We start from the raw sequence: 14,347 nt of genomic DNA, 5'->3' as shown, positions 1-14,347 counted from the left end.
CGTGTCTCCGTCCTCAGTGTCTGTGTGGGGGCGGGAAAGTGGTATGGCGAGTCTAGTGCTCTGTTGTGCTGCTCAGTCCAGTGTAGTGTCTTATGCTGCATCAGTCCAGCCAGTAACAGTCACTGCCGTATAATTTCAGTGACATTCCCGTACAATTCCTGATACTGGCATATAATTCCAGCGATATTGCCATATAATTCCTGTGATACTGGCGTATAATTCCAGTGATATTACCGTATAATTCCTATGATACTGCCGTATACTTCCCGTGATACTGCCGTATAATTCCAGTGATATTGCCATATAATTCCTGTGATACTGGCGTATAATTCCAGTGATCCGGCCGTATAATTACAGTGAACCTGCCATATAATTCCAGTGATCCTGCTGTATAATTCCAGTGATCCTGCCGTATAATTACAGTGATACTGCTGTATAATTACAGTGATCCTGCCGTATAATTACAGTGGTACTGGTATATAAGTACAGTCCAGTGATACTGCCGTATATATCCAGTGATACTGCCGTATATGTCTATTGATACTGCGGTATATGTCCAGTGACACTGCTGTATATGTCCAGCGGTACTGCCGTATAATTCCAGTGATCCTGCCATATAATTCCAGTGATCCTGCCGTATAATTCCAGTAATCCTGCCGTATAATTCCAGTGATCCTGCTGTATAATTACAGTGATCCTGCCGTATAATTACAGTGGTACTGGCGTATAAGTACAGTCCAGTGATACTGCAGTATATGTCCAGTGATACTGCCATATATGTCCAGCGGTACTTCTGTTTAATTTCAGTGATCCTGCCATATAATTACAGTTATCCTGCCGTTTGATTACAGTGATCCTGCCATTTAATTACAGTGATCCTGCTGTATAATTACAGTGGTATTGGCGTATAAGTACAGTGCAGTGATACTGCTGTATATGTCCAGTGATACTGCCGTATCTGTCCATTGATACTGCCGTATATATCCAACGGTACTGCCGTATAATTCCAGTGATCCTGCTGTATAATTCCAGTGATACTGCCGTATAATTACAGTGGTAAAGGCGTATAAGTACAGTCCAGTGATACTGCCGTATATGTCCAGTGATACTGCGTATATGTCCATTGATACTGCCGTATATGTTCAGTGATACTGCCGTATATGTCCAGCGGTACTGCAGTATAATTCCAGTGATCCTTCCGTATAATTCCAGTGATCCTGCCGTATACTTCCAGTGGTACTGGCGTATAACTCCAGTGATCTTGCCGTATAATTCCAGTGATCCTGCTGTATAACTACAATGGTACTGGTGTATAAATCCAGTGATCATATCGTATAATTCCAGTGATCCTGCCATATAATTCCAGTGGTACTGGCATATAAATCCAGTCCAGTGATACTGCCGTATATATGTCCAGTGGTACTGCCATAAAAGTCCAGTGATCCTGCCGTATAATTCCAGTGATCCTGCCGTATAATTCCAGTGGTACTGGTGTATAACTCCAGTGATCCTGCTGTATAATTCCAGTGATCCTGCCGTATAATTCCAGTGGTACTGGCGTATAAATCCAGTGATCCTGCCATATAAATCCAGTGATCCTGCTGTATAATTCCAGTGGTAATGGCGTATAAATCCAGTGATCCTACCGTATAATTGCAGTGATCCTGCCGTATAAATCCAGTGATGCTGCCATATATGTCCAGTGGTACTGCCATATAATTCCAGTGATACTGCCGTATATATATATATAGTTACCACCGTGCGGCACTCAGCTGGCTGTAACAAAGACTCTGGAAACCAGTTGAATTTAAACAACGTTTCAGTGCTCGCAAGCACTATCGTCAGGTTTATAAACCTGACGATAGTGCTTGCGAGCACTGAAACGTTGTTTAAATTCAACTGGTTTCCAGAGTCTTTGTTACAGCAAGCTGAGTGACGCACGGTGGTAACTATATTATTGTACAAGCAGTACATGTGAGGGCACCAGCGCAGCATTTTCATTATTCGAGGAGTGCCGGACCTATGCTTATTTATACATATATATATATATATATATATATATATATACCCTGTTGCAATGCGGATTACTGAGGCCATAACAACTATGCTGGTGTTAGACGTGCGTCCGGTATCTGAAATTAGTGCAGTGGGACTGCAGTGCCAACCCTAGATGGGCCAGGTGTTTGTGCTGCACACTTGTGTCACTTAGCTTTGTCATACAGCTACCTCATTGCCCTCTTTTACTTCTTGACATGATGTGCTGTTTGGGTACTATTTTTTTTTAAGTGCCATCCTGTCTTAAGTGCCATCCTGTCTTGCAATGCCACTCCTAGATGGGCCACTTGTTTGTGTCGCTTAGCTTAGTCATACAGCTACCTCATTGCACCTCTTTTTCATATTTGCATGATGTGCTGTTTGGGGCCTTTTTTTTATATCTGCCCTCCTGTCTGACACTGCAGTGCCACTCCTAGATGGACCAATTGTTTGTGTCGCACACTTGTGTCGCATAGCTTAGTCATACAGCAACCTTGGTGCACCTCTTTCTCATCTTTGCATCATATGCTGTTTGGGGCATGTTTTTTTAAAGTGCCATCCTGACACTGCCGTATAAGTCCAGGCGTACTGCTGTATTAGTCCAGGGGTACTGCCGTATAAGTCCACCAATTGCAGAATTTTTGAAAAATGACAGGGGCGTGCAGGAGATGCTGTCAGTGGACTTAAAAATTGCGGGCCACTTTCAACATTCAGCCACTGCATGCCACTACTACATGGACTAGGTGGTTGTGTCGCTTAGCTTAGTCATACAGCAACCTCGGTGCACTTATTTTTCTTCTTTGCATCATGTGCTGTTTGGGGACTAGTTTTTTAAAGTGCCATTTTGTCTGACACTGCAGTGCCACTCCTAGATGGGTCAAGTTTTTGTGCCGCACACTTGTGTCGCTTAGCTTAGTCATACAGCTACCTCATTGCGCCTCTTTTACATCTTTGCATCATGTGCTGTTTGGGGCCTTTTTTTTATATCTGCCATCCTGTCTGACGCTGCAGTGCCACTCCTAGATGGGCCAGGTGTTTGTGCCGCACACTTGTGTCGCTTAACTTAGTCATACAGCAACCTCGGCGCACCTCTTTTTCTTCTTTGCATCATGTGCTGTTTGGGGACTAGTTTTTGTAGTGCCATCCTGTCTGCAACTGCAGTGCCACTCCTGGATGAGCCAGGTGTTTGTGCCGCATACTTGTTTCGCTTATCTTAGTCATACAGCCACCTCGGTGCAACCTTTAGGCCTAAAAACTATATTGTGAGGTGTGAGGGTTTCAGAATAGACTGGAAATGAGTGGAAATGAATGTTATTGAGGTCAATCATTACCCCCAAATTCTGTGATTTTAGCCGTTTTTATCAAAAATCATCCAGATCCGAAACCAAATCCAAAACCAAAACACGAAAAGGGGTTTTGGCAAAACAAATACAAAACCAAAACACGAGCGGAGAATTAGAACCAAAACACAAAACATGAAAAGTGCCCGCCACACATCTCTAGTAAAAGCTATCAATACGGAATGGTAAGGGGCAGATGTATGAAGGGTCGATATGGGGGTGAAGAGGTATCAGCGCACATTGGAGCTAATTCAGATCTGATCGTAGGCATGCAAAATTTTACACGGCTACGATTAGCCACCCTGACATGCGGGGGGAGGCCCAGCACAGGGTTAGTCCGCCCTGTATGTCTGGCCCTCCCCCTGCCGCACAGATGCGATAGCATCACACGGCGGCGATGCTGACGCACCCAGCATTGCTGCGCTGGTAGGCGACTTTTTTCGCCGTGTCACGGGTCGCAGCGGCCATGGCCCGCCCCCGCATGGTCCAGACCAAAACGGCGGCCAAATGCCGCCGGCCCGCCTCCTCCTACCCAGCGAATGCCTCTGCCTGTTGATCAGGCAGAGGCGGTCACTGGGCTGAGATGCCAGTCGCATCTCTGGCATGCACATGTGCACTTTAGACCCGATCACCTGCTACAGCATCGATCAAGTCTAAGTAAGTCCCATTTTGTGCACTGATACCGCTTGCCCCATGTATTACTGTGCCAGTGTGTGCTGCATTACAGGGGCGCTATACACTCTGTCTATATCGGCAATGCTAGATTTAGACAACTGTCAATGTCGTTGCCCTATCTCCACAGCAGGGGCAGTTTTGTCCCTGGATGTGATGGCTGTTTGCTCTGGCCTGCACAGGAGATTTAGTAATAAAAGTGACATCTCGCAATAACGTTGAGATCTCACGCATAACGAATTGAGTTGACCCTAGGAGAGACACAGCGCATCTGCGATTTGGCGGGGATCGCTGGAGGGGGGAGTTTCCACTCCCCCGCTCCGGCAGACAAGATGTTAATACATCTTGTTGGTGTAGCTTCCTGGTTCACCTTGGTAATGAGGCAAAGCAGGAAACGTTATCCCGCACAATACATGCAGGTATAATACATCTACCCCTAAGAAAACAGTGCCTCTGGATAATTAGCTTAATAGTAAGCAACAAAGATAAAAGTTCCAGTTAGTCTAGCCAAATGATGCAATCAATGCTAGTTACTAATATAAAATGCAAAAAATAATCCATAGTGTTGCAGAATCCACAGCAATAAGAAATGCCCAGAAACTGTCAGTCAGTGTTCAGTACACTAATATAATTTTTTAAGGTTTATTATCTGTAATGCTACTTTTCATATTTTTATGTTTTGTATGTTAGAGGTCCAGAAATATATTGGCTAGAAGTTGTGCGTTGTATTTTTAAGTACACCCAATGGCGTATCTACAATGGGTGCAGCAGATGCAGTGTACATGGGCCTATGGGTCACACTCTGCACCCAATGAATTTACTTACCTTGTGGTTACTGGCATCTCCTTGGCGATTTGGCCAGAGTCTCCTGCACATGCACGTGATTTCTTCCAGGGATGGTCTGATGGGGATTGCACGCAAGACCCACCTCTGATAAAACTCCCCTGAGTACATCCCTAATTAGTGCCTCAACTTTTCTTTCTGTACACTTCTTGTTGTAGAGTATGTACTGTAGGTCTCTATCCACCTTAAATTGAGGCACAGTACAGTATTAATTCAGGTCTTGTGAGATGGGGATTTCTTATTCTCAGTGTGGTTCTGAGCCTCATTAAGAGCTTGAATGCTAAATTCTACTTTAATTTGTGGTTGTAAGGTAGAAGTGAGATGTGTCCTTAAACATCACGCCTCAATACGCCAAGCAGCAGGAAATGGCTGGCGTGAGTGAGCTTTGACCTCGCCAACTTTGCTAGCATCTGGTGTTTTTTGTTTTTCCAGAAATTGTGTCACAGTCGCATCACACATAGATAGTGTTGAATATGAAATGAATCAGCACAGTCTCCCGGTGCGTCCTAGTCTCATCACGTTGCAACTAAGGCACATATCAGCAAAAAAAAGTTGCAAAAAAGATTCCCGATGCTAGCAGCAAACCTGGCACGCCGAGCAAGGCTGTGTGGCGTGACTGTGAGGAATGTATGAGGACACATCTGTAGTGACTGAGAAGGATAGGTATGCCCACTATGTAATTTTTTATTACTCTGACCATCAGTATTGATTCTGATTGCAATAACTAGTGAGGTTACAGTTCTAGCTCCAGGCCATGGATACCCAGGTAAGCCAAAAGTCATAAGATCAGAGAGAAGTAGCTGTCTATTGATTTGTGTTGCTCCTCTGGCAGTCAGGTAAACCAGGTACCATACCTATCAACAACAAAAAAATGCCTGCGTGCGTCCAAGTCTGAATTAGGCCCTCTGTCCCTGATTTAGTTGAGCAATTATTTGGTGCCGGACATGCATGAAAATGCAGAAAACCCTCACAACGCATGTATTAACCGGAGTTTATGCACAGCAGTGGAGAAACGGACCAGTGAAGAAGTTACCCACGGCAACCAATCAGCATCTCCCTTGCATTTTATAGAATGTATTTGATAAAGGCTTCCTTCAAAGCCAAATGGTTGATATGGGCAACTTCGCAACTGGTCCTTTTCTCCACTCTTTTCACTGCTTCATGAATAGACCCCTGTATCAGATATGTTCAAGGAAAGTGGTGGACGCTCCTGGGCAGTGACTGGGGAAGGAAAGGGGTGTGTGGCCTGGAGTGCACACAAAAATCCTGTCTCATGTGTGTTGCTAGTTAAAGGGGCAGTGTTCTCAGACACACAGACGCTTCTACAGATGTAAATACTGCTCCTGCCATAGCGCAGAAGCACAAGTCGATGGTGGACATGATAATACAGCCGATGGTGGTGTGTCTGGAATCACTAGCGGTGTTACTGCATGCTGTGAGTTGGGGTCGGGTGAACGGCGGTTGAGATCCCGGTGGTCAGCATACCGATGCCGGGATCCCGAGTACCAGGGGGCTGGCAGAGGGCCGAGTGCTACGAAGCCCCTTGCGGGCTCGCTGTGCTCGCCAAGCTGTGTACACCCATGAGTGGGAATAGCCCTGGGTCCCCTGCCAGCATCCTGGCAGGGGATGCCTGCTGGGATCCTGACCGTCGGTCTCCTGACTACATCCCCATGCAATGGACCAGAAAGTGTTTATCTCAGTGTTTGCACATTCAAATACTGGCATGTACACTGGTGGAACACTGAAACTAGATGTAAGGAAATTAGATGTCTGTGACAAATAATATTCCTCATTTCCCACACCAACAAAACCGGTTGATTATGTACTTTTTATCCCCATTTCTCAATATATATAACTATCTACATTCTTTATTGGGTCTGTTCTAGAGACGAGTAGGTTCGGTTCTCAGAGAACCGAACCCTACCGGACTTCACGTCACAAGCCCGGATTCGAGTCAGGCTTGGGTTTTCCAGCCTGACTCGGAAACCAGAACGAGGCAAAACGTCATCATCCCGCTGTCGGATTCTTGCGGGTTTAGATTCCATATAAGGACCCGCGTGTCGCCGCCATTTTCACTCCAGTCTCGGAGAGTGTAGTGAGAGGACGTGTCTCCGTCCTCAGTGTCTGTGTGGGGGCGGGAAAGTGGGGTGGCGAGTCTAGTGCTGTGTTGTGCTGCTCAGTCCAGTGTAGTGTCTTATGCTGCATCAGTCCAGCCAGTCACAGTCACTGCCGTATAATTCCAGTGACATTGCCGTACAATTCCCGTGACACTGGCATATAATTCCAGTGATACTGCCGTATAATTCCAGTGATATTACCATATAATTCCTATGATACTGCCGTATACTTTCCGTGATACTGCCGTATAATTCCAGTGATATTGCCGTATAATTCCAGTGATCCTGCCGTATAATTACAGTGAACCTGCCATATAATTCCAGTGATCCTGCCGTTTAATTACAGTGATCCTGCCTTATAATTACAGTGGTACTGGTGTATAAGTACAGTCCAGTGATACTGCCGTATATGTCCAGTGATACTGCCGTATATGTCTATTGATACTGCCGTATATGTCCAGTGACACTGCCGTATATGTCCATTGATACTGCCGTAGTCCAGCGGTACTGCCGTATAAATCCAGTGATCCTGCCGTATAATTCCAGTGATCCTGCCGTATAATTCCAGTGATCCTGCCATATAAATCCAGTGATCCTGCCGTATAATTCCAGTAATCCTGCTGTATAATTCCAGTGATCCTGCTGTATAAATACAGTGATCCTGCCGTATAATTACAGTGGTACTGGCGTATAAGTACAGTCCAGTGATACTGCTGTATATGTCCAGTGATACTGCCGTGGCGTATATGTCCAGCGGTACTTCTGTATAATTTCAGTGATCCTGCCGTATAATTACAGTTATCCTGACGTTTAATTACAGTGATCCTGCTGTATAATTACAGTGGTATTGGCGTATAAGTACAGTGCAGTGATACTGCTGTATAAGTCCAGTGATACTGCCGTATCTGTCCATTGATACTGCCGTATATGTCCAGCGGTACTTCTGTATAATTCCAGTGATCCTGCCGTATCATTACAGTGATCCTGCCGTATGATTCCAGTGATCCTGCAGTATAATTACAGTGATCCTGCCGTATAATTCCAGTAATCCTGCTGTATAATTACAGTGATCCTGCCATATAATTACAGTAATCCTGCCGTATAATTACAGTGGTACTGGCGTATAAGTACAGTCCAGTGATACTGCTGTATATGTCCAGTGATGCTGCTGTATATGTCCATTAATACTGCCGTATATATCCAACTGTACTGCCGTATAATTCCAGTGATCCTGCCGTATAATTCCAGTGATACTGCCGTATAATTACAGTGGTTAAGGCGTATAAGTACAGTCCAGTGATACTGCCGTATATGTCCAGTGATACTGCGTATATGTCCATTGATACTACCGTATATGTCCAGTGATACTGCCGTATATGTCCAGTGGTACTGCCGTATAATTCCAGTGATCCTGCCGTATAAATCCAGTGATCCTGCCATATAATTCCAGTGATCCTGCCATATAATCCAGTGATCCTGCCGTATAAATCCAGTGATCCTTCCGTATAAATCCAGTGATCCTGCCAAATAATTACATTGGTACTGGCGTATAAGTCCAGTCCAGTGATACTGCCGTATATATATATACCCTGTTGCAAAGCGGATTACTGAGGTCATAACAACTATGCTGGTGTTAGACGTGCGTCCGGTATCTGCCATTAGTGCAGTGGCACTGCAGTGCAAACCCTAGATGGGCCAGGTGTTTGTGCCGCACACTTGTGTCGCTTAGCTTAGTCATACAGCAACCTTGGTGCACCTCTTTCTCATCTTTGCATCATGTGCTGTTAGGGGCATGGTTTTTTAAAGTGCCATCCTGTCTGACACTGCCATATAAGTCCAGGCGTACTGCTGTATTAGTCCAGGGGTACTGCCGTATAAGTTCACCAATTGCAGAATTTTTGAAAAATGACAGGGGCTTGCAGGAGATGCTGTCAGTGGACTTAAAAACTGCGGGCCACTTTCGACATTCAGCCACTACATAACACAACTAGATGGGCCAGGTGGTTGTGTTGCTTAGCTTAGTCATACAGCAACCTCGGTGCACTTATTTTTCTTCTTTGCATCATATGCTGTTTGGGGCCTATTTTTTAAATCTGCCATCCTGTCTGACACTGCAGTGCCACTCCTAGATGGGCCAGGTGTTTGTTCCGCACACTTGTGTCGCTTAGCTTAGTCATACAGCCACCACGGTGCCACCTTTTGGCCTAAAAACAAAATTGTGAGGTGTTCAGAATAGACTAGAAATGAGTGGAAATTAATGTTATTGAGGTTAATAATACCGTAGGATCAAAATTACCCCCAAATTCTGTGATTTTAGCTGTTTTTAAGTTGTTGTTTTTTCAAAAATCATCCAGATCCAAAACCAAAACCCGAAAGTGTGGTTTTGGCAAAACCAGCCCAAAACCAAAACACGAGCGGGGAATTAGTACTAAAGCCAAACACAAAACATGAAAAGTGTCGAGTTTGTTCATTCTCCATAGCATGTTCCTGCTCACCACCATACTGTGTTTGAAGCAGCTCTTAATATTACAGTGATATATAAGATTATGTTGTGTTATCTATTTCACTGTATGTGGATTATTTCTGTTAGCATTAGTGCTTCCTATTGTTTACTGGAGAGATGAGTCACTGAACCTAGTCGAAGAGGTAGTGCACTTCCAGGGTTTCATTGTGGGGACTGTCATTTTGGATTGTATTACTGAAGAGTGCTGAGCTGTTTATCACCCATTCTGTTCAACAAACCACTGTTGGTTTTCAACTACCACTCTGCCCCAAGTGATCTAGAAACCTGATTTGCATATTATAGCTGCCCTGTCTCCACCTATAGATGCATATATGGACGCAGCATCATGTATTATGGGCCTAATTCAGAGCTGAGCGCAGTAGCAAATTTGTTAGCAATTGGGCAAAACCATGTGCACTGCGGGTGGTGGGGGGGGGAGGGAATATAACATGCAGATAGAGTTGGATTTGGGTGAGGTGTGGTCAAACTGAAATCTAAATTGCAGTGTAAAAATAAAGCACCAGTATTTAACCTGCACAGAAACAAAATAACCCACCCAAATCTAACTGTCTCTGCAAATGTTGTATCTGCAACACCTGCAGTGCACATGGGGGGTCATTCCGAGTTGTTCGCTCGGTAAAAATCTTCGCATCGCAGCGATTTTCCGCTTAATGCGCATGCGCAATGTCCGCACTGCGACTGCGCCAAGTAAATTTGCTATGCAGTTAGGATTTTTACTCACGGCTTTTTCATCGTTCTGGCGATCGTAATGTGATTGACAGGAAATGGGTGTTACTGGGCGGAAACAGGGCGTTTTATGGGCGTGTGGGAAAAAACGCTACCGTTTCCGGAAAAAACGCAGGAGTGGCCGGAGAAACGGAGGAGTGACTGGGCGAACGCTGGGTGTGTTTGATGAAGGTACCGCATCCCAGCATCCATAGCAGCGCCGGGCAGCCAATACAGAAGGAGAGGGGGATGCTGCAGCGGCGCTTACTACCAATCAAATAGTGCTGCTGCGGCTCCCTGCTCCCCCTCCCTCCTCCTCCTTCTCTCCGCTGCTCGGCGCTTCTGTCTTCCCCTCCACAGCGCGGCGGCGGCGCACACAGCAGAGGCGGCATGTAACGAGTCAATTTGACTCATTACGTGCCGCTGGCCGTTGCGCCCTCAGGGCAACTGCGCTGTGTGCCAAGCCCCCTTGGCACACACGTAGTTACGGCCCTGATGGACCCACTTCCAGATCAAGTAAGGTAGGAAGCAGGTGCCCTCTCTGCGCTTTCCTTGTGTAAAAACGACGCCCCCCTTGTGGAAGCGGCCCCGCAATTATTTTATTTTAAAATGATTTAATATTAAAGGGCATAGTAATGTCCACTTTATTAAGCCATGCCCCTTTACCGGAGCACGGTGTGGCTCTCAACAGCTCTGGGCATGTGTCTGGGTGCCCTTCCCCCTGAATCCTCCAGTGTTTTAATATGTAGTATTCAGAACTCATTGCTAATACTTTTCAGTGTACTGGGGGGAAATTATAAATTTTTACTTGTCTAGAATAACCCCTTCCTTTCATGCAACTAAGAAGGAATTGATTGCAGCTACAGTACCATTTTATATTGCTGTTCTGAGAAGCATGGATGGAACCAGCATTTATAAGGTATGCTGGTTCATGCAGTGCCAGTTGGAGGATCTAGGGGTGACTCCAGGTGGTAGGCTCTCAGTTTAGATATATTCATGGAAGTGCTATTATCATATATCAGAACAATATGCAATTATGTGGGTTCTATTATCATGTAGCATGAGGCACTGCCAGAAATAGAGATGCCTTAAAGCAGTCTGGCAGCTTAATCATATCTTCGCAAATATATACTGTACATCCGGGAGCTCTGTATTTCTATTATTATGTAGTATTCAAATCACATTGCTAATAATTATCAGTGTCCTGGGGAAATGTTTCCTTTTTTTTGTCTAAAATAACCTCTCCCTTTCATGCACCTAAGAAGGATTAGTAAATTGATTGAGCAGCTAACATTTGATATTTTTTCATATGAGGAATGTTTGCATCACTCCATGGGGGTTCGATACGGAATGCAAGTGGGTGGGATGTCGGCAGTCAGAATACCAACTGCGGCATCCCGTCGAGCAGAATTCTGACAGGGGAAGGAAAGTATAATTACATTCCCCACATGGCCCCCTAACCCTAACCTTCCCTCCCCACAGCCTAAATCTAACCTCTCTACCCCCCCACCCCCGCAGCCTAACCCTAACCCTCTATGGTGGCGCTTGAACCTAACTTCACCATCCCTCAGCCTATATCTGAGCACCCCCCCATAGCCTAACCTAAACTCTACGAGTAGGGGTGCCTAACCCTAACCTGCCCTCCCTGCAACCTAAACCTAATCCCCCACCGGGCCGCAGCCTAACCCTAACCTTCCCCCTGCAGGCTAAATCTGACCTCGCACCCCCCTTCCTCCGTGGCTTACCTGTCCAGAGTCCTGGCACTTGTTCATTCGGGATCCCGGTGGTCAGGATTATGGCGCCGGGCAGATGACCCTATTCGGTACACCGTTGCCGGCATTCCGATTAGTGTCAGGATCCAGGCATCGGTATTTTACTGCCAGGATCCTGACCACCAGGATCATGACCTGTTCCTCTCCATGGACAGGGACCCAGATAAGAGGGCCTGAGAGAGGGACCTTGGGGAACCATTATACAACAAGGACTGGGAGAACATTAGAGAAGGTGCCACTTCCAATTTGTTATGTGTGGGGCCCAGAGCCGAGAGAGGCCACCTTTCCCGTCACAGTTACATGTGTTATATATAGGGGTGTAGCTACCATAGGTACTGTGACTGCCTACCAGTGCAATGATTCACCTACTGGTGTGATCTCCACCTCCTGTGACACGATCCTCCTGCTGGTTCTGTGACTGCCTACCAGTGTAATGCCTCTCCTACTGGTGTGATCTCCACCTTCTTTGACACAATCCTCCTGTTGGTGCTGTAACTGCCTACCAGTACAATGCCTCACCTACTGTTGTTATCTCCACCTCCTGTGACACGATCCTCCTGCTGGTGCTGTGACTGCCTACCAGTGCAATGCCTCAGCTACTGGTGTGATCTCCACCTACTGTGACACAACAATCCTCCTGCTGGTGCTGTTGTTACTGCCTACCAGTGTAAAGCCTCACCTACTGGTGGGATCTCCACCTCCTGTGACAAGATCCTCCTGCTGGTGCTGTGACTGCCTACCAGTGCAATGCCCCACCTACTGGTGTGATCTCCACCTCCTGTGACACGATCCTCCTGTTGGTGCTGTGAGTGCCTACCAGTGTGATGCCTCACCTACTGGTGGGATCTCCACCTCCTGTGACAAGATCCTCCTGTTGGTGCTGTGACTGCCTACCAGTGCAATGCCTCACCTACTGCTGTGATCTCCACCTCCTGTGACACGATCCTCCTGCTGGTGCTGTGACTGCCTACTAGTGCAATGTCTCACCTACTGGTGTGATCTCCACCTCCTGTGACATGATCCTCCTGCTGGTGCTGTGACTGCCTACCAGTGCAATGCCTCAGCTACTGGTGTGATCTCCACCTACTGTGACACAACAATCCTCCTGCTGGTGCTGTTGTTACTGCCTACCAGTATAAAGCCTCACCTACTGGTGGGATCTCCCCCTCCTGTGACAAGATCCTACTGCTGGTGCTGTGACTGCCTACCAGTGCAATGCCTCACCTACTGGTGTGATCTCCACCTCCTGTGACAAGATCCTCCTGCTGGTGCTGTGACTGCCTACCAGTGCAATGCCCCACCTACTGGTGTGATCTCCACCTCCTGTGACACGATCCTCCTGTTGGTGCTGTGACTGCCTACCAGTGTAATGCCTCACCTACTGGTGGGATCTCCACCTCCTGTGACAAGATCCTCCTGTTGGTGCTGTGACTGCCTACCAGTGCAATGCCTCACCTACTGCTGTGATCTCCACCTCCTGTGACAAGATCCTCCTTCTGGTGCTGTGACTGCCTACCAGTGCAATGCCCCACCTACTGGTGTAATCTCCACCTCCTTTGACACGATCCTCCTGTTGGTGCTGTGACTGCCTACCAGTGCAATACCTCACCCACTGGTGTGATCTCCACCTCCTGCGGCAGGATCCTCCTGCTGGTGCTTTGACTGCCTACCAGTACAATGCCTCAGCTACTGGTGTGATCTCCACCTCCTGTGACACAATCCTACTGCTGGTGCTGTGACTGCCTACCATGCTGCATTAGCCTTGCTTACTACCACTGTGGGTAATGCTAACAGTTTGCTTAAGCCCAATTTGTGTTGGGCCCCGCTTATAGCTGACTTACTCCAACCTACATGAGGCTACTTTTCATATATTTCCAGGGGCTGCTTTACGTTCCCAATCCACCCTTGTCTGGCATGGAAGAAATGTGAATGATAAATCAATGTAAGTGTACCAGGAGGTATTGACAAGCCTTTATAACATTATCTTATACTGTGAATTTCTTACCCTGTTTCCAAGACAATTAATTAATTTAACTTGTTAATTAAGTGAAAGGAAGACATGATATTTTCCGTGGAGAGAGATAAAGTTGAGTATTTGCCCAAATCAAATGAAGCTTCTAACTACAGGTATTATTTCATGTACTGTGCTAGATAAGTGACAGAAGATGATTGGGTGGTTTGGACATCTGCACTTTATCTCTCTCCAAGGCTTGATACATCTCCCCAAGAGTGCTGTATATAAAATATATGTCTCGCTGCTATACAGCAGGCCAGGAGCACCAGCAGGACAGTAAAGTAATAGTCATATTGGTAATAATTTGCGGACCCTGTGAAATTAGC

This window comes from Pseudophryne corroboree, chromosome 1, assembly GCF_028390025.1.
Source record: "Pseudophryne corroboree isolate aPseCor3 chromosome 1, aPseCor3.hap2, whole genome shotgun sequence".
NCBI classification, from domain to species: domain Eukaryota; kingdom Metazoa; phylum Chordata; class Amphibia; order Anura; family Myobatrachidae; genus Pseudophryne; species Pseudophryne corroboree.
This window is presented reverse-complemented; position numbering follows the sequence as displayed.